Below are 22699 nucleotides of genomic sequence, written 5' to 3'. Positions count from 1 at the left end.
TATTTAATCAGGGGCACATTGGTGACATGGAAGAAGTTAAACAATCATAAGGTCTTACCTTTTGAACTGAATTGCTTCTCTCATTTTGGAAAATCCACAGTTTTTACTTGTCTTTAAAGTGCCAACTAAACAAAGCATTTATTTTTGGTTTTCCTCTGTTTGCAGTCATGGACACAGCACACACTAAACAGGGTCCAATTTTGCTGATGTGTAGTGTGATGTGGTTGGTTGTATTACCTGCTGTGATGATGTGAGGGTCTGCTGTCACTCCTCACAGTGGTGAATTGTATTTGTCTGTACGGTTTTTGAGTTTATTCTGAATATATTATAAATGTCCAGTCCTTTTTTTATTTATGCTGGGTATGAGTTTAGATCAGATATACAGTATATCTGGTTTTGCAGACAGTTGTGTATTTTGCTCTGCAAGACTTTAAGGAAGTTTATATAAGGCCTTTGAGATTCATGTCCTACTCACCTTTGTGTACAGCAGCTCTGTCTAGACAGTCAGCTGACTTTAGCATAATACACTTGACATTTCCGACAATGGGAACATCTATTCCCTTGACAATCTCAAGGTAGTATTCACCGTTGGTCAGATGCATCATGCAGGTGCGTTTTAAAGCTGGCATCACCATCTAAAGTTCTCTCACCCAAGTTCTTAATTTGCCATTTTTATTTTTTTTTTTACCTTTCATTGTGGATACTGAAAGTTGTTACGGACAACAACCTTACTTGTTGGACTTAATCTATAAACATTTGTGTTGAATTGTTGTCAGAGGCCTTGTTTTTTTTTTTTTTTGCCAGTTTTTAAACTTTGTGAAATTTCTTACAGACTCAATTGTCAGTTATTAGTTGTGTCAGTCAGTCATCATCCAACCCGCTACATCCTAACACAGGGTCACGGGGGTCTACTGGAGCCAATCCCAGCCAACACAGGGTGCAAGGCAGGAACAGTTCCCAGGCAGATGCCAGCCCACTGCAGCAGTTGTGTCAATATACTTTTAAATAAAATGGATATTTCTCGTTGTGCACAGTTAAGTAATATGTTAAACTAAGCAAATTTACAAGTCCAAGGAGGTTCTGCTCGAGCTTTATAACACATGGTGAGGCCTCATCTGGAGTTATATAGTTTTAGTTTAGTTTTTATTTCACTAAGGTCTGTGTGTATCGGCTTCCCCAGAAACATCTCCCGCAAAACTTGCTTGGGTCTCCGCGCCGTGTGAGCTGTTGCTCCACCCTGTTGAATCCAGGCATCCACCACATCCATTTCTTCCAGTTGGGGCCATTAAAAGTTATCTAACATTTCAATGTAACATTCTGAAGTGACAGTGACTATTGCTCTTCCCCCCCCCCCCCTTAAAAAAGTAAGGGCCTACAATGCCAAAATCTGCAACAATGCACCAGAATGTAACACGCTCACTGAAGAAATTCACCAAGGTTGGTTTCAGCTCAATAGTGAAAGTTTTGCTTATTTACACAACCATTCAAATGGAAATGTGTCTCATCGCTGAACATAACGATGGCATCTCGATGAACGGTTTGCAGAATGTTTGCGCACAACTCTCTACAGCTCTCCTAGTCTCTCTCGGTGACTTCCTGCACTACTATCATTTTATATGGATGGAAATTAAAGCCCTCGGGCAAAATCCTCCTCAAATGCCTTAGGCAGAAGCAAATTTGCATGTTGAATGTCTAGGAGACTGCAAAATTGATGCCCTTATAGCTTGGATGTTTTCAGGTGTTTGTACAGTCCGAGAATTGTTTTCTGATTTGGGACGTCACCACTAGGAGGAATGCTGAAGTGCGTTCAGAAGAAAGTGCCTTGCGTAGTGATGATGGATTCATTGTTTTTGAAGAACGCTTTGACAGCAAAGGTATGGTGCGCACCAATCCTAGGCATGTTGCTGATTGAAAACTACAAGGGATCGCCTATCAAAGGACCCCCACCCCAACCCAATCGGCTGCCTCTACCTCACGCAATGACCTTCCTGTCAGCAGTCATCATCAGAAGAAAATGATTAGACTTAGAGGAATCCATGACAATATATAGCAAATCAGGAGAGGAGAGAAGGGGGATTGATGAGAAGTTTTATTTATTATGTGCATGTTCTTTTCAAGCCTATATATATATATATATATATATATATATATATATATATGTATGTGTATATATATATAATTGTGTGTGTATATACTGTATATATATATCGTGTGTATGTTCATTTTATTATTATAGTATGGAGTTTAATTTTGTGTCACAGAAACTGTAAATATAATAAAATCTGGAAAATATGTTTAACGTCAGTTGACACCTTTAGATATGTCCTATTAAAACCAAACAAAAATGAAACCAGATATTGAATCTCAACTATTTTTTAAGATGCTGATTATTTGTGTAGCACAAACTGTACTTTTGCATGCAAATGAGCTATTGAAATTTGAATGGTATAAAGCAAACAACTAAGACTTCTTTCTCCATTGCACAATTGACTTCACTAAAGTCTCACTCCTTGCCTTGGCAGTCAGCTTTTTTTAAAGTTCAGGAAATATCCATTTTGGTATTTTAAGAACTGTGACATGGAGATGGGAATCGAAGTAAACGCCGTTGGGACCTGAACTCGATTAATAGTTTTTGTTATTTTTCTTCTGTGTGTGATGGATGGCACATTTGGGTGGGTGTCTCAGCCGGGATGGGGCAAGGAACAATACCCAGCCAGGAGCCCAGTGTGATGCATGAACAGGAGGAGACGGCCTATCAGGACTATGCTCCCCCAATATCTCCAACTACCCTGTAGTTCCCAGGGGCAGCCTTGTCAGGTTCCATGGGTGCCACCAGAGGGGTGCTGCAAGGATCTGTGACCCCTACTCTGTGTGGCTTCTGTTTGATGCATTATGCCCTAGCACCAGAAGTACTCCCGGGTCCCAGATAAAAGAAGCTGCACAACTGCATCCAGGCTGGTCAGAGTCGAGCGGGTTGTTGTGGGGACAAAGCTTGCCTGGAAGAGTGGAAGGAGAAGAAAATGAGGATTGTTGCCATTTGCAAAGCCTTTTGTAAGGTATTCTGTGACAGTAAAACATTTTATTGTACCGGGGCTTGTGTTGTGGTGGTTGTGTTTGGGGTGGTGCAACACCCCCTATTGGTTTCAGTGTATTTAATTAGAAATATTTTTTTTAGTTATTTTGTTTGCAAGTTCTTTGTTGAGTATTCTGGCCAGTGTCCCCAGCCTGTCCCTTTTGAGTGTTTTTTTTTTTTGGGTATGCCTCTGTACCATTGCATGCATGAGACGTCATGGTGGACATGTTCTTTAAGGACAAAGACGTGCTTCAGGGGAGTGTCTGGACTTTGTGAAGCCTTTGGGACAAACATTTATTCCTAGAGCAGTTTGGCTGTTGGCCCCTTTAGTGTTTTGCCTATTGAACTACAAAGCTAACATTTGTTTCACTTGTATCATGAACTCCACTTTCGGTTGGCCTAGTTTCTGTTATTCACCCGTAAAAGAAATCTCTGCCAGTTGTCATTTGGTTAATGTCTACTGTGGACTCTTTCATTTGTATGGAAAGATGACAGAAATGGTCTGCCTGGACTATATGTTGTTCTATGCAAACCATACTGGAATTTCTCGCTGGGGGGTTTTTGCAAGGAAAAGCTGTATGGAAATGGGAGTAAGGGGCGCATCAGGTAAGATGATTAGTGCCTTCTGTTAAATAAGTTCTCTATTTTAATACAGTCTTGTTTATGTGTTTCATGTTGGTTGGACATGCAAGTAAGAATTCTGTTGTGCTCCGTGCACGTTATAGTACTTCTACTGCCTCTCTGTAGTACCTTAGTGGTTCACCTGAAAGCTCTTGACTTGTTCCATTAGCACTGCTTCCAGAAGATTGTGTGTCACCTGAGTTGTGACTTGAACTGATTGTAGCACCCTTCGTGAGGGAAAGTTGACCTGAATCAAGGCAATCAAGAATCTGCTACCACAGCAGGTTTCCCAATTCCCATCTCCCCAGATAAAATGTCTACTCACAGCTAAATGGTGGCCAGTTCAATACACCCATGTGTCCTGCAGTCACGCCTTATCAAAATGGTTAGTCGCACAAAAGACCCTCTTGTCACTATGTCTTGTCCCTATTCAAGGAGTGGATGTAGAGGTGGTTCACTCCAACAAGTACTTGGGGGTCAACATTAATGTCAGGTTGGACTGGTGCTGGGACACACAGGAACTAGAGAAGAAAGGGCAGAGCAGGCTCTTCTTCCTTAGGAGACTGTTCCTTTTAATATGAGATGTGATATCCTTCACATCTTCTACAGCTCTGTGATAGCCAGTGTGGTGTGCTGGGCTGGTCACGTCACATCAAGAGGTCCACTGAATCAAGCTAATTAAAAGGGAAGGCTCTGTTATGGGATATACTCTGGACCCCCAGGAGGCCATAGCAACGGAGAGAATGTAAACAAAACATTCCATGCCATGATGACCAATACAGCACATCCTCTCTGTGACGCACCAACACTGAGGACTTTCAGCCAACAAATTATCAGCAGAAGTGTGTCGGGAAACACAACTGGGGGTTCTTTGTACCAGCAGCAATACATGTGCATAGTGCTTCACTGGGACTGGCACTGACAAGTCAAGAAGTTTTATTTCTTTTGAATTTTCTTTCTTTATAGTCATTCCGGTGAGTGTTCAGACCAAAGTGTGTGTGTGTGTGTGTGTGTGTCTGTTTGCTTCCCGGGTCCTCCCTGCGTGGAGTTTGCTTGTTCTCCCTGTGTCTGCGTGGGTTTCCTCCTGGCACTCCGGTTTCCTCCCACAGTCCAAAGGACATGCAGGTTCAGTGCATTGGTGATTCTAAATTGTCCCTAATGTGTGCTTGGTGTGTAGGTGTGTGAGCACGTGCCCTGCGGTGGGCTGGCACCCTGCCCGGAGTTTGTTTCCTGCCTTGTGCCCTGTGTTGGCTGGGATCCAGCAGACCCCCATGACCCTGTAGTTAGGATATTGCGGGTTGGAAAATGGATGGATGGACTTATCTGTCTGTAAAAAGTGAAATTTCCCTCTGAGGATACATAAAGTTCTATCCATCTATGAATGTACCTATTTGTCTAGCGGAAGGTTCAAACTCTAGAATGTCTTCTTAGGTGATGTAGATGGAGATCACTTTGAGACAAACTAAAAATGGCAAATGAAGAAGGAGATTCTTGTAAGCAGAAGCTCCTGTCTTTACAATCCCTAGATCTGTTTAGATTCCTCAGACATCTTGGGTCCAACAAATAACCCTAATGACTATTGACACTCTTATCTATTATTTGTAATACTGAAATGTTTCACTGTGTTGAAGGTTAAAAAAAAAAAAAAAAACACTAGTTTTTGTTAAGACTCTCATGCTCCTGCTGCAGATAAAATCAGCTTTTGGGTCTCTCTTTCTGTGTTTAGCAGCAGATGTTGCTGTTTGAGGTTTCGGCTTCCTATCACTGATGGAAATCATTGTTAGTTTCATGGGAGTTCTGTGGCGTAACACTTGACTTGGTCAGCATTTTTTGCCTTTTCCTCAGCACGCAATTTTATTATGTGTGTGTGTGTGTATATATAATTTATAGTATTAGCTGAGCTACACATCTAAGACTCGTTCAGATCTAAGTAATCGACATCTGCAGTGCACTATTTGTTAGTGTATTTTGTAATGTGTGTAGTAATAAAATGCCTGCTTTTCATTTGTTATTCCAACAGATGGCACATCACAAACACTTTTAGTAATACATCACATTTGGAGTAATGCATTTTATCATCTGTTGGAATGACAAGGGCAATGAATATGTCTGTTTTTTAATGTTATTTGGTATAGGATGCATAATAGCAGTGTTTAGGTTTATGATGCACCATCTGTTGGATTGCCAAATGCAACACATTTCTCTGTTATATGCCACTTGGTATGGGATGTGTGAAAGCAGTGTTAATGTTTGTGATGTGCAATCTGTTGAACTGCCAAATGCATTGCATATGTCTGTTAAATGCTGATTTGTTTGGGATCAGTAAAAGCAGTGTTAGTGTGGAGTCTGGTATTTCTGCAGCCCAGAGCCTCCTCCCTGAAACTCCAAGTAGGTGGCGTGTACAGTATTTGGCATTATTTGAGTTGGATAACTCTTCTATAAACCTATTTATTTGTGGAGTTGAAATAAAGTCAGTTTTATAAAATCAAATTAGGGCTATTGTTTATTACCAGTAACGGCGCACTGCACGACAATGTGCAGTGAATACACTTGACTTATAGTTTATAGTTTCATCCTCTTTCTCTGTACGTTTAGCATTCGTTTGCTCAGAGGTTGATGCGCTTGCTGCTTCCTGAGCAGCTCTTCTTTTCTACACTCTAGTGGCCCGCTTCTTCTTTTCTTTTATCTGCATCTTTTTGTGTTATAACTGATTAAGTCATTTAAGATATGAAGAGGTAGCGGAAGTGGTAGAGGTGAGAATGGCGTCCATACACATGTACCACATGGCCACCCAGCTGGCCTCTGCTGAGAGTTGTTTCTACAATAAAATAAAAAGAGGAAAAACCTTGGAGGTCAATCATCACCCTGAAAGCGGATAGTAGGTGTCACCTCAACTGGCTTCCGTTTATTCTAGGAAAAAGCTTAACAGTCTTCCCCATGTTTAGTTTTTCATCTTCGTTTTTCTTTCCAGTATGGCTCAAGCACATCTTGAGGTTGCTAGTCTGTTGTGTAAAGCATGTTGTAGTCTACAAGATGGCAGGAATGGTAACACTGTAGCTGTTCACAGCCTGTTTTAGAACAACATACCATTTTTGGCCCCACTTCATTCAATTTCCAGTGGCAGGCACTCATCACCTTTCATGACCGCATTGAACCACATAAACCCTGGACGGGGTGCTGAGCCATCACAGGACCACTGGCTAATTTTGCATTGGAAAAATTAAAAACAAAAAATGGCATGTGACCACATCTTTTGTTTTGGACTTTGAAAACGTTTAAGATCCCCACCAGTCCTGTGCTGTAGTCATGGTGTTAGTTTAGGAAAGGAGCAAATCACACTCGGCTCAGGGATATGTAACCTCAGAATTTTGCACATTTTATTGTTCAAAAGGCTCAAATCGCCTTGTTTTAGATGCTGGGGTTATTTCACCTGTGTTTTAATTCACAGCAAAATACATTTTTGATGTTATTTTTCAGATGAGTACCACAGTAGTACATCTTTTTTTAGCAAGAGCAGGCGAGATGCTATTTCAGTCAGCGTTTACGTCACTTGCCCTTTAGAAATTGACTGAATCAGTGCTGTTGTAGAAAATTGGGGACATCTTGGAAATATGTCAGTGACTTGGTGAGAGAAAAACAGAGGAAGCATTGTGGTTGGCGAGCTGACTGAAGCAAAAGCTTCCATCATGTTCTGACATAAATTAGTAATCACGTCACAAGTGCACATAAAGAGACAGATGTGCTTTAAAGACTGATGGCAACCCAACAATATCTGTCCATTCACATCATTGAGCGACGTCCAGTTGACAACTGAGAAAAGGAAAATGGAAACTCTAGGAGTCCGCTGTGAGCTGTAAAAGACAAATTCAGACACGGGATCCACTGTGTCTGAAGACATCAGGTGGTTGGGCATTGTTTTCAGTTCTTAGCAGTGGGGTTTTGGTTTTTCATTTAATTAAAGTCAGTTGCAGGTTAATTTAGGGGTACATGAGTGAGTCTTAATTACAGCTCTAGTGATCATTGCCTCCTAGGGGGAAGGGTGGTTCAGCTATCACCAGAGCACTAGAAAAATATTTAAGAGTGATAGTCGCATTGTACTGTAGTCCGCTTCGAAACATTCTACAGCCAAGTAAAACACTCATACTCTGTTGTATTACCAGTGATGTCCACTGGAGGGCAAGGAGCGCCACTATTGAATATTTGCTCTGAGATTTGTTTTTCTTGAAGTAGTCTTCTTGTCGTGTCTTACTTGCATGTCTGACCACATTTTAAGGTGTTTGAACTTGTTGCTTTTCTAACTATAAAGCTTTCCATGACTGTCGTCCGTATATTAGATTGACAGTCCCAAGGCACCCCAGATATACCACTTTGTGTATTTGCTATGTGCTATGAATATGATTCACACTACAGAACTTGGGGCAGGTATAACAAGGGGATGCATGACATATATAAATGTATGTATTTATAGTACCTTTCCTAACTAATATATGATTGTCACTGTGCTCTGTGCAAATATATTTTTTAAATGTCTTTTTCTACTCACATGTACAGGAGCTCATCATTTAGAACAGCTAGGCAAGCATTTTAAGAAAAGACAAATTAGGGACAGCTGCAAAATGGGCAGTCACACAGAAGGGCATTGTATACTATTTTGTGTGTGTCAAAGTGAGCAGGAAACTGTATCCTCTTTGCCTTGTTTGGAATAGCATGATTCACCTAAGTGGGGGCCTGCACATGAAGAAAGAGTATAAAGCCTTGGAACATTGCCCGACACACCTTTGAAGCCAACGGACGGGTGGAAGATAACGTCATCCGATCCTGAAATTCCTTCCAATGCCACGATGAAAATGGCAGACACTACACATTGGGCCCCCACTCCCGAACTGGGTTCTTGTCATGGCTTCCTTCGTCTGTTACGCAGCGTAAGCCATCATTAAAGAAAGCTAAGTTATTTCTCCTATGTGATTTCTTGCCGCCGTATCACTAGGGAAGGGGTATCGCCTTTTAATATATCTATATAGACTCAGGTTATGTAACGCCGCAATTGAAGATGTGAGTTCCAAAATCTGCTAATTACACCGTTTGGTAAAATTTAGTGAACACGTGATTGTGACTTTTCATGCAGTTGGTCATGCACCGAAAATATGTTTGAGCTTCAAAACCTGCTAATTGCAACAGTGTCGTGCTATAGTTTTAGGGATTTAGTTTCAAAATCTGCTTACGGACCCAGATTTTCCTATTTATCTCCAAAATTGATCTTTTGTACGTAGCTGATTTTGGAACTGAGCTCTTCAATTACAAAAGAACTCATTGCAACAAGGAAACTAACGCCACCTGCTGGATACAATTATATATACTGTTGCAAGTCACTCTACAATAAATTAAAAAAACCTAATGATCTGAATGTGGCTTCCCACTGCAAACCCTGGGACTAATTAGACAGCCAGTATGTTATTGCTTATGTATATTTATGTATATATAATATAAATATTTATTAAAGGCACTATATAATATATGCAGAGGCAGATCTACCATCTGGGTGTGTGCCCAGAGACTCTTGAGACTAGTGGTCCTTTTCACCAAATACCCCCCAGCACGATGAAACAATTGAGTCTCTGTGTGCCCCAGTAACCTTAGGGGATCCCCCACTCCATCCCCACCTCCTGCTTGATAAAAATGGTCCAGTCTCTGCCCACCGAACACAGATACCTTGCAGCATTAAACTACTGGGTGTCCATACGCTGCATTGTTAACAGCAGAATCCACTCTCTGTTAAGGAGATAAGTTGCTAAGGGGCCTCTGGGGGTCTTAATGTGGGCTTGAATATATATTGTACAAAGTCACTCAACAATAGTTAAAAACTTGATTGATCTCAAAGTGAATTTCCCTTGGTTTAGCAGCAACATAGAAACATCACTGCTGCTTCTTCCTCTTCTCTTTTTCTCACTTCTGTGTGGAGTCCGTTTTTCTTTTCTTGGTTGAGATTGTCATCGCCATGTTTTGAACTCGCACAAGCCGATGGAGGTCTTTCCTTGGTAATCCTGACCAAGATGCCTTACGGCTAACAATAAAAGCATGAAGGCATTTTCCGGCCTAGCGGTGTGTCGTAGAGATCTGATGTGTGTAACGTTTCTTAAATGGAAGAAAAAACATTAAATAGTCTATCTGAGTAAAAAAAAAAAATAAATCTTCAGTAGGACCTCTGGGCAATGGAATGAGCTAAAGGAGAAGATGGAGGGTGTTAGTTAAGATGGTTTCTGATTTTGCTGTGTTGGTCTTCCACTGTGTCTGGGCAGTCAGTGTCAGTTTGGCTTTTTCAGGTGTCCGTTGTTACTGCCCCAGCAGCACACTGACCATCATGGACTGGCACAACATTCTCAGGAGCTTTGAGGACATGAATCCCTTCACTGCCTTTTTGCATACTTCATCCTGACTTCTGTACGGGTGGTCCCACAGGTGTTTAGAATTTGGCATATCTCTTCTTCCATTATGGAGGCTGATCTCGGGTTTCCTAACATGCCAGAACTCCACATGTCTTTGTATAGCTCCGTTCTCCCAGCACCACGTGACGATGTCCTCCTGTGCCACCCTGTGTTCCTCTTCCTCCTCTTCCTCTTCTCGGCCACCAGTGTGGCCTGCAATGGAGGAGTCACCTGAGAATTCCCATAGACAGCCTACTCTACAATACATTGGATTTGTGCTTATACATGATGAGGATGAAGAGAGAGGGCAGTTCCGTGAGGTGCTTCAGTGTTGCTGATCACCTGGAACTCTCTGGTCATAAGAGACCAAGGCTAAAATTGACAAAAATAACCCTCGGAATGACATGAGCTCAGTTGGTACCACTCTTTGATGGCTCCACACGGGGTCACGCTGAAGCAAGTGGACTTCATGACTCAGATCAAAGAAACCTCAGATGTTATCTTCTAACGCCTACCAGTACATCAAATTTTTCTGAATGTATTTCCTTGCTCTGCATCAGTACAGATGTTAATCTTATTCTTGACAGTCTCATCATCTGCATCGTCTGCTCCTCAGCTGCTCTAATGTCAGAATTTTTCTTCCTCTCTGGGTTCATTTTTACTTTGTCCGGACAGTTCATCCCCCTGTTTGTGCTGCAGGTCACAAGATGGACCTGATCTGGAATTGGACATTGTGTTAAGCACAGACTGGCAGACACCCCAAACCTAAACCCCACAGGTCAGGTGTTACAGGGATTTGCCACAACTTCTAATTAACTTGAGTCCACAAGCAGTCCGAAGGAGCTCCTTTCTGGAACTTGCCAGGCTTTCCCCCCTCCTTGAGATGTTTGTCAGCTTCTAGTGGGTTGTCTCTCATGCATGATCCTGAGACCTGTGAGGCTGCATTTTCTGAGGTAGTTCAGGGTTGCTGCTGAAAGGAGAACGGTCGCATTTTTTATATCTTGTAATTGTGAAAAGTTCTCTTTCATGTGGGCACTTTGAAAACAGAGAAAGTGTTCTCGTGTAAGTCACCTGCGAAGACTGGGCCACTGATGGCACTGATCAGAATCCCTAGAAGGTGTTTGGTACAAACAAGCCTGACTCTAACTGCTGCATTGATTCTTGGGATTTTGATTTCTTCTGCCAGCTCAACACGAGATCGACTCTTCTCTGGTGATTTATTGTTGACGGTGCAGTGTTTCCCAAAGCGCCCGCATGAAGAAACACTTTTCACTATTAAAAGAAAAATATGTGACTGTGAAGTTAGGTGGGCAAATTGATATCATGAGCTTGTTTTCCTAAAGTAGGGGAATAGCCTCAAGTCAACTCCGAATAGCTTGCACACTAAAACTGCCCGACATCAAGATGAGGAGGTTGACAACATTTTGATTGCAATTTTGGAAAAATCGCTTGATAAGAGCTACGAAGAGCCTGAAGAGGAGAGATGGGTTCACAGAATTACATGTGACAATGATGATTCTATGTGTACACCCTGAAATGATAAAGGGGGAAGAGATCATAAAGGGTTGGGGGGCCTTCCAGGTACTCCATTTAACATAAGAGGAAGATAACAAAAAAGTTGTGAATGTCTCGCTTCCTCGGCCAGCTTTCCTAGTGAGTTTCTCTCTTTGTCTGCGGACCTCCATGCTTGTTGAATGTGAGCTCCAGATTGAACACCCACTTCCGTTGTTGCTGATCCTTAAATAGCACGTTGGAGGACAAGAGTCGGGATCTACGGGCGAAACCGGAAGTGACATCAGGGTTTGCCTCACATTAAGGAGAAGCTGACATTGGTGACCATGTTCTCTTAGGTTGGTAGGCTTCCTTTGTTAGATGCTCCCCAAGCCTGCAGAGTTATCGTGTTAGGGGCCAAAACCAATAAGGTTAGTTGAGGAGTTGCCTAAATCCACCTGAAGGCAGAGCGGTCTTTGCCCGCATTGCTTCCGAGTTCTGTTTTAACTGCTTTTGTCTTTTGAGTAGAAGATGTACCAGAAAAAAGCAGTGACTCATCAGCGTTGTGTGCAATTCTGTCAGCCCAGGGTCACCGCCGCTCTGCCCTTTGTACCCTCTGCCTACTTGACAGCTCACTGGCTCACTTGTCTCTTTGAATGTGTAAAACTTTTAAAACTTTTTTAAAAAATGTAACCAATAGGTTAATGTGCTGGATTTCAAGAATAAAAGTCTTCTTGTGTGGTGATCTTCTGCGGTTGAAGTTGTTTCCAGGTTTAAACATTCTACAGGAAGCTTTAAAAAGGTGCAGGAAGCTCTGTTGCAAAATGAAGAGCTGGGGGAGGGGTATTACTGTTAGATGGACAAGAGGACCCCACACAGGGCAGAGCGAGAGGAAGTTGTTGAAGAATTCAGAAGTCGGGGTAATCCATTTAATAACTGGGGGCACGTTGTTTCTGTTGATTTCCTCTTTTAAAAAAATTATCCATGTAGTGCCTTGCCAGTGCCAACTTAATGGCTTTTAGGAAGCCTGCTGTCCTTGCCACACTAACTTTCATTTTTCTAGGCTCCCCTAAAGCTGCTCATTGGAGTGATGGCCACTCACATTGTTGGTGACTCCTCACCAGACTGATGCAGCCTGTCAGAACCCTGCATGGTAAAACATTTAGGGTGTGTGTGGGAGCGTGTACCCATCCCGCCCCATCTGCTTTGTGCTCAGTGCTGCCAGGGTGGGCTACACTGAGTGTAAACCTGAATGACATTAAAGTGGGTTTGAGAAAGCAAAATATGTTCTAGTAAATTAATTAAATCTGTTTCTAACTTTATTTGTATAAGGTGCCTGGCCGCTGCCCATGTAGACCTGGCATCCTCTGTCCATATTGCATAGCCTTTACTCCTACATCTCAGTGATGTGAGTGTTGGGTCAATTGTCAGCTCCGTGGTCCTGAAGATGGATTGACACACAATCTTGGGGTGACTCCTGCCTTGTGCCCAGTGCCGTTCTTCATGACCCTCAACTGGATAACCTGGATGGATTTCTAGAACATTTGACAAGCATATCCATCCTGTTCACCGGGATTTTCCAAAATAACACCAAGTCGAGATTTGAAGGTCCGTGAAGTACCACTCTCTACCTGAGGTAACTTACTCCGTGTCTCTGTGGTTCTTTGTGTGAACAGTTTTGCCTCCAATATGTTAACTACAGGAGGCTATCTGTCTTAGTATGTCAAAATCATTTCTGACCCTTGATGGTCTTAATTCTGGATGGAAAGAAATGGGCAGCATGGCCTGTCTGCATAGGGGAGACAGAAAGAGTAGGACATGGTCTTTGCTCCCCCTTTGTTTATGTTGGTTCAGCTTCTATGATTTGCCTCCCAGACCAGTGGGTCTGCTTCATTCCAGTCCTGTTTCAACACAACTGCTCTTCTCCTGGTGGCGGTAGCGGTGCCATAAATTCTAGCTATCCCTTCGATGCCATACTGTGCTGGCCAGTTAATAGCCTTTCCTCTTAGCCTACCTGTATTCACACAGGCTAGCTGACCAGTCAGTTTCTGAGTTCTTATCTATTCTACTTATGACCTGTAGTACACACAATTGTTTTGTGAAGTATTTATTTTCCACCCTAAGTACCTCCTATTATTACACCGTCATCATGAAGCGCATGTAGCTGCTTTGTGGGTGCACTATGTGAAAGGCGCTACATAATATTAGGACTTGGAAGCGAACCTTTCTTAATAACTGCAGCTCAAGATAGGATTCCTGCAGTTTGTCCCCAGATAGATTGATTGCTAAGATAAGCAAGGTAGAGCCCCCTATTGTGGATTTCTCTCTAGGTGTACCCTGTGAAGGTCTAATGCGCTCTATTAGAAAAATATACGTACTAAGCATTACTGGCGAGTTAAGCCCATGGTTCCAGCTTTCGGCGGCCTGAACCAGAAGGGCTGGTAAGAGAAATGGATGAGTGAGCTAGCATGGAATAAAAGAAGGTGGGCTGTATGGGCCACAGAAGGCTAGGAGTTCAATTCGTACATCTGTGTTTTGGTGGTGTCCAAACTGCAAAATATCAGCAAACGGTTGTGCCCTAAATTGTGGAAAAATATGTCTGTCCAGTTACCATGTGTATGTCATTCCAACAGATAGTGAATCACAAACATCAAAAAGTATAAATATGTGAAGCCCGGAGACTCCACATCGTAATTCCATGTAGGTGAAGTTGACTCTAATGCAAACATTAACAGTGCTTTTATCAATCCCATACCAAATAGAGTATAACAGAGATATACACATTTTGTCTGTCATTTTATGACACAACACAAACATTTGTAGTAATGCACTTTATTACTGCCAATATTTGTGATGTGCCATCTGTTGGAATGACAAATGCAATGCAGTTTGTGATGCAGCGTCTGTTGGAATGACAAATGAAATGCAGTTGGTGATGCACCGTCTGTTGGAATGAAAAATGCAATGCATTTTATCACTACATCCATTACAAAATACATTCCAGGAGATGCTGCACTGCAATCATTAACGCAGAGGTCTCCATTGATTAATCAGATTTCAATTTGTCTTAGATAGGTTTAGAGCAGAAGTAAAGGTATGAATCATTTAAAAAAAAAACCCATACAGACTGATAAAAAATAAATAAATAAGGTTTTAATGTAAAAGTTTCACTTTTCATAGATTCAGCAATATAAAACCACCTTTAATAATAATTATCAAAAGACAACAAATGTTTCCTTAACCTTAAGTCATTTGTATAGTATACAATTTATAGATTTAAATAAATAAGAATAAAGCAATAAATATCTCAGTTCATAAATAGTTAATAAATAAATAAACACATTTATAGCCCACCATGATTAAATGAGACTCTAAGAAGGAATGGATGGCACGTTTAGTGGGAGGCCAACCTCACCATCAGGCTGCCTGTGGTTCTTTGGCGTTGATCTGCGCCTTCTGGTGGACTTCTTTGGCATTCTGTGCATGTTGAATTTGCACGTTGCCCTCTGGTGGACACCACAAGAACTGCCAGATGGTTCAGTGCATGAATGAAGCAAGTGGGCCACAAAAGTGAACTGGCGCACTCATCGCACATTCCTTATGGGTGTGTGCTGGTGTCTTGGAGTGCCTCCCAAGTCTTGATCTACACATGTAGCGTTTTCCATGTCAAAGATCATTTGAGGAATTCAAGCCTGCTTAAATATATAGGGAATATGTCAAAGGAAATAATCCAAGGGTGAAGGGTAGTAAGGGAAGTGCCGTCCCACCGCCTCCCTGAGCCACCTTAACCACACTGAGTCACATGTGTGACATTGGTGTACAATTCATTTTGTCCTCCTCAAATTAGCCCCACCCTCCATAGCAGCATACCACCTTGGCATTACCACCAACACCCCACCCCACCTTCCCTGCAATAAGTCCCCTGCATCATTTGACATCCATCTTTCCCACTGCTGCCTTCACATTTTCCAACCACATGATGAGTGCTGTCAGGATCTGGTAACCGCTTTTCTTCCTGCCAAACTCGTCACTACGAAAGGGATTCTGTCCTTTTTTCTCACACTTCTGGGATGTATCCGTGTCCTTCATTTCATATGAAAGGTGCTCAAGCTGGTCTGCAGTGTAGGTGAAGTTTGTTTTGTTGTTTTCCAAACTGTTATTCATCTGATGCTGGTGTATAAGGTTGATCAGCTCCCAAAATATGCAGGCGCCCTCCCGGATCTGCGAGGGGGTCATGTCGCTTCTCATTGTTATTCCATGCAGGGTCACGTGGGGGTTGATTGTTTTTTCTGCTCCCTTTTCAAAGTTGCTGTCCACCTGGGTGAGGGAAAGACAGAAAAGAAGGAAAGCGTCAACCTTAACTTGAACATTTCTTTATTTTGTCTGTCACCTTTGATCTTGGGGTTTACAGAGTAAACAGAAGAAAGAAAAATTGAGGCAGGTCTGGTGTTCAACAAAATGGAGCGGCCATTCAGGGGATCAAAGAGCCGGACTGGGACACAGAAAATATGCTGAGGTGAGTTTTTAAAATATTGATATTTATTAAAGGGGTTAAACAGAAAAAGGTGCAGAATAACACTGGCCAGCTGTTGTCAGGTGTTTATACAGCACCTTAACAACACTGTTCAATCAGACTTCATTTAATATACAATTATTATTTATTATATATAAGGGGGCTCTGCCCCCTGCTTGCTTCTCTCACCAACCCATACGCGCCAGTCATTTCTCGGATCTGCCGCTTGCGACAAATCGTGCTGTGCTCTTGGATAAACATGAATATCAACTCTGTGTTTGATATCTCCGTCTTTCGAAACTATTATCGCTGACAATTCATCACATGTTGGTTTATTATAAATGCGACTGTGATCTTTCAGATTCATATAGAAATAGAAGAAAACTTCTTTGTCTGTGTTTTTCAGATAAATTTTGTGTAAAGTACGATACTTTTGGACGTATGGATTTGCATCCATTATTGGCTGTAGAGTTTCTAATACGTTTGATCATTTAACTCTTTCGATTCTATGTTGCATCGCTTCTCCGTGATCATAAATATACACCTGACCGAATTGTGGTTTCTTTGAAATTAAACTTCTTGTAGCTTTAATTGTTGCAAGACCACAGAATCTCATAGCGTTTGGTCCATTATTGTGTAAATCTACGTTTTGAGCATCGAATGATGCAAACGTGAACAGATGATTGTAGATTCGAATATTTTGCATGTAGTGTTTGTAGATTTCACTTTCCCCAAATAACAAATCTTTTAATTCTCTTGGATATGCCTCTTCATTGGGAAGAAACATTACTTTTCCCTGATGGCAACACGAATTAGACGATCTACAAGTCTCTGACTTAAAAATTAAATCCGAACAATATATTCGATCTCTGTTCACTGTTCCATTATTTCACTGAGTAATAATTTCCATTTGTTTGCGACAATGCGATCTTTACTATCATTTTTTGAGACTTTTGAATGTTAGTAGTTTCCTAATCTCTAACCTGCTCTGCATGTGTACCGCGGCAACATTTTTGAATTCTTTATGACATTCTACTTTGTCATCTACTCTTTGTATTTTATTTCTGGCCCTGGGTGTGGTTAAATCTCTTGGCACAAAGTCTCATCTCATTGGCTTTGAAATTATCTCTCTGAAAAAGTTGTATCTCGTGCCAGGATTTTTTTATATAATATATATTATATACAGTCCTATGAAAAAGTTTGGGAACCCCTCTCAGACTGCATAATAATTTACTTTCAACAAAAAAGATAACAGTGGTATGTCTTTCATTTCCTAGGAACATCTGAGCACTGGGGTGTTTTCCAAACAAAGATTTTTAGTGAAGCAGTATTTAGTTGTATGAAATTAAATCAAATGTGAAAAACTGGCTGTGCAAAAATTTAGGTCACTTTGTCATTGTGCTGATTTGAATGCATGTCACTGCTCAATGCTGATTACTTGTAACACCAAATTGGTTGGATGAGTTCATTAAGCCTTGAACTTCATAGACAGGTGTGTCCAATCATGAGATATAAAGGTATTTAAGGTGGTCAATTGCAAGTTGTCCTTCCCTTTGACTCTCCTCTGAAGAGTGACAGCATGGGATCCTCAAAGCAACTCTCAAAAGATCTGAAAACAAAGATTGTTCAGTCTTCTGGTTTAGGGGAAGGCTACAAAAAGCTATCTCAGAGGTTTAAACTGTCAGTTTCAACTGTAAGGAATGGAATCAAGAAATGTAAGGGCCACAGACACAGTTGCTGTTAAACCCAGCAGGTCTGGCAGGCCAAGAAAAATACAGGAGCGGCATATGAACAGGATTGTGAGAATGGTTACAGACAACCCACCGATCACCTTCAAAGATCTGCAAGAACATCTTGCTGCAGATGGTGTATCTGTACATACTGTAGTTCTACAATTCAGCGCAATTTGCACAAAGAACATCTGTATGGCAGGGTGATGAGAAAGAAGCCCTTTCTGCACTCACGCCACAAACAGAGTCGCTTGTTGTATGCAAATGCTCATTTAGACAAGCCTGATTCATTTTGGAACAAAGTGCTTTGGACTGATGAGACAAAAATTGAGTTATTTGTTCAGAACAAAAAGCACTTTGCATGGTGGAAGAAGAACACCGCATTCCAAGAAAAACACCTGCTACCTACTGTCAAATTTGGTGGAGGGTCCATCATGCTGTGTGGCTAGTTCAGGGACCCTTGTTAAAGTCGAGGGTCGGATGAATTCAACCCAATATCAACAAATTCTTCAGGATAATGTTCAAGCGTCAGTCACAAAGTTGAAGATACACAGGGGTTGGATATTCCAACAAGACAATGACCCAAAACACAGTTCACAATCTACAAAGGCATTCATGCAGAGGGAGAAGTGCAATGTTCTGGAATGGCCGTCACAGTCCCCTGACTTGAATATCATCGAAAATCTATGGGATGATTTGAAGCAGGTTGTCCATGCTCGTCAGCCATCAAGTTTAACTGAACTGGAGAGATTTTGTATGAAGAATGGTCAAAAATACCTCCTTCCACAATCCAGACACTCATTAAAGGCTATAGGAGGACAGCGTCTAGAGGCCAAAGGAGGCTCAACTAAGTATTGATGTCATGTCTCTGTTGGGGTGCCCAAATTTATGCACCTGTCTAATTTTGTCACGATACATATTGCATATTTTCTGTTAATCCAATAAACTTAATGTCACTGCTGAAATCCTACTGTGTCCATAAGGCATGTCAGATATTAAAAGGAAGTTGCTACTTTGAAAGCTCTGCCAATGAGAAACAAAAATCTAAAGAATTAAGAGGGGTTCCCAAACTTTTTCATATGACTGTATATTATTACATTTACATTTACATACATATGTGTTTGTGTGTGTGTGTGTTTCTTTATATGTCACTCCTTTCCTTTATATATCAGATATTTTTTAAAATGGCAGGAAGCACCCAGTACTGTGGTATAGTAGCACATTAAACTTCATTGCTGCCAGTTCAGTTACTACAAATGTTTGCCCCCTGAGATGACACATAACTGAAGTCTTTTCATTTCTTTTTTAACCAAATGCTTTCTAAGAATCACAACAGAAGGAATTTGCTGTTACTTACAAAACCTTCAAGAAGCAACTTGGACATCAGCTGAAGTTCTTTTATGATGAAACACTGTTGGGTGGTACAGTCACGGATTACAGAAGGCCAAACCATATTCACTGCCAAAAGCAAGAGCAGCTCTCTCAGTCCTAAAAAAAAAAATAACAGAATAAATACTGGATTTATTTATGTGAGCCTGAAAAGCACAATATGGAGAAATGTTCACCAGTCGCTTTTTCACCGTGGACAATATACAAGAATGGCCTCTTATGCCCTATACCAGCTCTCCTGTATTACTTTAAGTTTCTTTCCTCAAGGGCTTGAGAAGGTGACATAGAAACAATTTTTGTGTTTTCTATTAAATAACAAAGTGTTGTATTTTATTTCATGGCATTGGTCGGAGTTGGACGTGACGGTGCGAATAGTCGCACTAATGAGAAAAACAAAGCCATGACCCGGCGTCCTAAAAGACCAAGCTTTGTAATGGATTGATAAAGTGCAACTTGGCCAAATTGGAAATCCCACCGCTGCCTCCCTATAAAAGTCTCCCAACCTGCTGGAACCCTGACGGTCACCTTGGCTGATGTATGCGCTGTCAGTGGGCTGTTAGCCAAGGAGTCCTTCTAACTTGAATCTGCACTTCTAACCCATTTCAGCCATAGCACAGTGCCGGAAGGTTCTCTCCACGTGCAACTGGTGGTCTTGCTTGCAAACACACCCTCCAGTAAAGGCCACTTAACAGATGATGGTCTGCCTTGGGGTTTCCTCTTGTAGGTGCCATCAAGGACCAGAGTCCCACCTGGCGTGGCTGTCAGGGTAGGTGCTGACACCAAGTCCCTTTTTAAAGTGTGAAAGTGAAAACTGCCACGTAAGATGCATGTTAAATCTTAGTGGTCACGCTTCCTGTGAAAGGCACCACATTAAACAATTTCAGTGTGGCCGTTTTTATGACTTATGAGAAAATCTTTCCAGCTCGTGCCTGATGTGCGAGTCGCCTTATGAAGCAATGCGTAGTCAACCGATCCCTGCCAGCCATAAATCTAATGGTAAATAAAGTAAGGTGTGCCCTCAGGGTGCGATGCTGGGCACCTTCTGCTCTTGTCGGAAGACAAACTGCCGCCAGGTTGACATCTTCTAGGCAAAAAAAAAAAAAGTGAACAAGCAGAAAGACGTTTACCTGATCTGACGTTCATCTCCACCAGCGTTGCTTCAGGATCAACCAAAGTGCGTGTGTAGGCTTAAGGGCCATATTTATATTCATCTTTGGAATTTTTTTTTCTTCTTGTATGAGGAATAAGTGACTCATTTCTTCAGCTTTTTTGGACTGGAGGAGTTTATCAACCCATTTACTTAGATACAAACTAATACTCTTGATTATCTGGCCATCTCTCTTGTTGTTTTTTCCCCTTATCTGCCTCATCGGCATAGTTAAGATCTCGGCTGTTTTCTTTCTTTCTTTCTTTTTTTTTTTCTTCTATGCAGTGTATATGTTGTGCAAATTTCCTGTGTTGACGTTTACAGTATGGTCTGAGATCATCAAGTCTGTGCACCTCGAGTTTCTGTCCACATCCCCAAGGCTTGGCCCCATGATGGGCCGCCATCCCACCTGACGTTGGGTCCTGCCCTGTCCGGTTTGGCCCCAACTTTGAGAGACAGCAGATTCACAAAATGTGTGGATGGTGCATGTGCAAGATCAGATGAGCCTTCAAGAGCTCCGCTATCGCTCCATCTCATGACGTAGGGGAACGGTGTTAGGCTCCATCTGGTTCTGGTGCAGGATGTGAGGAGAGGAGGTTGTCAGGTCCCCTTCGTTGGGTGACGCTGCGGGAATACCCAGCCACCTGCTTTAACTTCCATGGAGTCCTCTGTGTGGTGGTGGTGGTGCTGCTGGCCACCGCTTACGACGTTAGGAGCGGCCTGACCACTTCAGAGAGCACCTCGACCGACCAGCCTTAACATTCACTGGATTGTCCCCAATGCGTATTCTTTTGCGGTTAAATCTTGCTTATTGACTTCTCCCCACTGGGATTTATTACCCAGATTCTCCCTCAGACGTTTGCTAAAATGAAGATTTAAGATGATCTCGTGGAAATGGGATACAGTTATCTGTAAGCATTGTGGCCCACTCTTTAAAGTTCAGTCTGCCCCCACACCTCGATGTACCAGACATCTGCCTGAGCTCCGTCCACCCAGAATGTGATATGAAGCGCGGGGGGTCTATAAAATGTAATCACTGAAACACGGTGGCTCAATTTGGCTTTTTTCTTTTGACACTGATCAACAGACTTGGACGCTTTAATGTCAAAGTGAACACAGATGTCTGCCTAGTGGTCCAGATTAATTACAACACAAGATGCCATAAGCATAGCTTGACACCCCTAAATCATCATTGGTGCAGCCAGCTGGTTCGTTCGGTGGAGACCACTTGCCTGGGGTTTCTGTGGATTGTAGTATCTGAGCTAAACAGCTGTTGCTCCTGCTACAGCTGGGTTACTGCATCTCTCTGCTGGCAGGTGCACCGGTATGTGTCACCAAGTCAAAATCCACCAGCCGAGGTGGGCACACGTCACTCCTCTCTTCAGATCACGACATAGACTCCCTGTGGCAGCACATGTCGCGTTCAGATCCTTGATGCTCGCCAACAGAGTAGTCACTGGGTCAGCATTTCTATGTGGAGACGCTTGTGAGGTCCTCTGCTCCTTCACGATCACTCAGGTCTGCTGGTGAGCGGCACTGTCGTGGTGCCAGATCTCAATCCAGGCCCTTTTCCTGCATTAACTAGCTGCCCACCTCCATTTGAAAGTCTGACCTCTTCATTTTTTAAGAATTGTCTGCAGACTCTCTTGTTTGGTACTTTTCTGTCTAGTTTGGTTAGGTTTTGTAACTCACTTCTATTTTGTGTCGAGCTAGAAATCAATTTTGCCCCCTTCTCCTGTCACACTTGTTCCAAAACAGTCCCCCCGACTGATGTCACTTAGTTATGTTGACCTCTTTTGTAAGTTGCTTTGGACAAAAGTGTCAACAAAACAACCAGATGTAAACATAAAGTAACTCTAAAGGTATGGTCCATTGATCAGTAGCCACTGTGAAATGCTAAAGCCCCCTCGGCCGCAGTTACGTCATCCTTGTGTAGTAAGTGAGTTGTGCTGATGAGCGCCCCCCAGCTGTAGTTTTGTGCTTTGTGAGATGAAGACGAGATTTTACATCGCGAGCCCCGACCACACACACACACACACAATTTTCAGCACACCTGTAAATGTTCGTTGCCGTTTGCTGTCGTTGTTGCCCCGTCTGCCGTGATGCTCTCATTTAAACGAACACCCAAGCGTCTCCTAGCAACAGCCACCACCCAGGACGCGCAGGTCCAGTTACGTGCAGAGGGCGAACATCAATGAGAGTGTAAACGAGCGAAACAAAATACCTGACAATGTTAGGAGTAACTTGACTTATTATTATTACTTATTACGACTGATTTCTTATAATTTAGGAGTAACTTGATATTATGGACTG

This window comes from Erpetoichthys calabaricus, chromosome 18 (genome assembly GCF_900747795.2).
Source record: "Erpetoichthys calabaricus chromosome 18, fErpCal1.3, whole genome shotgun sequence".
In the NCBI taxonomy this organism is placed as follows: Eukaryota; Metazoa; Chordata; class Cladistia; order Polypteriformes; family Polypteridae; genus Erpetoichthys; species Erpetoichthys calabaricus.
The sequence above is the reverse complement of the archived record's forward strand: the minus strand, read 5'-3'. Positions refer to the sequence as shown.